Source organism: Callorhinus ursinus, unplaced genomic scaffold, assembly GCF_003265705.2.
Source record: "Callorhinus ursinus isolate GAN/ISIS: 27379988/994484 unplaced genomic scaffold, GSC_fseal_2.0 scaffold44, whole genome shotgun sequence".
Taxonomy (NCBI): domain Eukaryota; kingdom Metazoa; phylum Chordata; class Mammalia; order Carnivora; family Otariidae; genus Callorhinus; species Callorhinus ursinus.
Genome location: NW_027397106.1, coordinates 3482662 through 3484748, shown reverse-complemented (window position 1 = coordinate 3484748; position 2087 = coordinate 3482662). Strand labels below are relative to the sequence as shown.

The following is a 2087-nucleotide window of genomic DNA, read 5'->3' as shown; positions in this document are numbered from 1 at the left end:
ACTTGAGCATACATTTCACCCAAGAGGATTTACTGATAACAAATAAGTCCATTGAAAGATGCTCAATATCTTAGTCATTAGGGAAAATGCCGATCAAAACAACAGTAAGAGGGATGCCTGGGTGGCTCAGTTGTTAAGCGTCTGCCTTCGGCTCAGGTCACGATCCCAGGGTCCTGGGATCGAGCCCCACATCGGGCTCCCTGCTCTGTGGGAAGCCTGCTTCTCCCTCTCCTACTCCCACTGCTTATGTTCCCTCTCTCGCTGTGTCTCTCTCCGTCAAATAAATAAAATCTTAAAACAAAAACAACAGTAAGATACCACTACTCGCCTGTTAGAATGGCTAAAAGAAAAAAGACATCATAGGTAATGTTGCCAAAGATATGGAGTAACTGAAACTCTCGTACACTGCTAAGAGGACTAGAAAATGGCACAATCGCTTCGGAAAGCAGGTTGGCCCTTTCTTAATATGTTAAATATATACTCCTACAATTGGACTTAGTTATTCTATTCCTAGATATTTATACCCAAGAGAAATAAAAGCATATGCATACAAAGCACATTCATACAAAGACTTGCACACAAACACTCCCATCAGCTTTATTTTTAATAGGCAAATCTGGAAATAACCTAAATGTCATCAACAAGTGACTGTATAAACACATTGTGGTATATTCCTATAATGAACACTACTTGGCAATAAAAAGTAATAAACTATTGATAGGCAACTGAATCATCAACAATAGGATAATCTCAACACAGTTATGTGAGTGGAAGAAGCCATACCAAAAAAAAAAAAAAGGACATACTGTATGATTCCATGTATTTAAAATTCTGAAAAATGCAAACTAATGTACAGTAATAGAAAGAAGATTAGTGGTTGCCTGGAGAGGGAGTGTGGGAGAGTGATACATGGAAGGATTACAAAGAGGCAGGGGGAAACTTTTGGAGGTGCTGGGTATGTTGATGATGGTGATAATTTCACGCGTGTACAACATATGTCAAAATTGTGCGCTCTAAACATGCATAGCTTATCGCATGTCAAATACACCTCTGTAAAGCTATTTAAAAATGTATGCAGTGGGCACACTAAGTGATAGGCACACTGTGCGCCAGGTTGTGTGGTAGATGTGTGAAATGCCTTCTCTTCAATCCTCACGACAAACCGATCACGTTGGTACTATGGTTGCTCCCTTTTTACTGAGAGGCTCTCTTAAGTCTTTTACTGAGGTTTGGAGAGGTTGTTCAGGTTCCAAGGCTACCCAGTTAGTAAGTGGCAGCCTGACCATCCTCTTTCACTTTTAACTCTGAACTTCCGAACTTCAGGGGCACAATAAAGTGCGAAGAGTTCTCACATTCATTATCCACATCCCCCTAAGACAGTGTGGAGTAAGCAGTTCAAATGTTCGCGCCTACTTTACAGACAGACTTACTGAGCTTCAAACAGATTAAGGTGGCCTTTACACAGCTTCAGACCCGACGGCTGTCAGGGAAGCGTGTCCCTTCTCCTCATACCAGGGCCCTGTCCACTGAATCACAAGGCTCCAGTTGCTGTGGACAGACTTCTGCGATTTTCTTTTTTTCAGTCGGCCAAAGATCATGTAGATTGAGTTCTCTGTGCTTATAGGTGTCAGAATTTCAACAACGGAGCATTGCCATATTGCTGGGCATTTCCTTTGGGAAACTGCCGTTCCGGAGACAGGTGAGACTTGGCATTTGCCAGGGTCACGGGGCATTCGAGCCCACATAGCACCTTCGGGTTTCAGCTCCGAGGTGCTGGCAGGCGGCCCGCCGTCGTCCCGCGACCGAGTCCCGTAGCTCCGCCGGGGGCCCCTCCCGCGCGCCTCCGCGGGGGCGTCGGGGAGGCGGGCCCGGGGACGCTCGCGAGGCGCTCCGGCGCGGCGCCCCCTGCCGGCGCCCTGCTCCCTCGCCCCGGATCCGGTCTGGGCGGCGCGGGGACTCCGGCCTGAGAGCCAGCGAGCGCGCGGGCGGGCGGCGCGGCGCGCTGCGGGCGAGCGGGCGCGTCCTGCAGGGGTAGGTGGGCCGCCGGGCGCGGGCGGGCGGCGCGCGCGGGCGGGCCCGGGGTGGGC

At 49.3% G+C, this 2087-nt stretch overlaps 1 protein-coding gene across 1 annotated transcript in view; it reads left to right on the top strand.

Annotated features, from left to right (window-relative positions):
• The first annotated feature begins 1894 nt into the window (after window positions 1–1894).
• SCN8A (sodium voltage-gated channel alpha subunit 8) overlaps window positions 1895–2087 on the top strand; it is a 176587-nt gene continuing 176394 nt past the window's right edge. The window contains exon 1 of the mRNA XM_073881974.1: window positions 1895–2031. The gene's annotated coding sequence lies outside the window, so the exon portion shown is untranslated. The remainder of the gene's footprint in view (window positions 2032–2087) is intronic.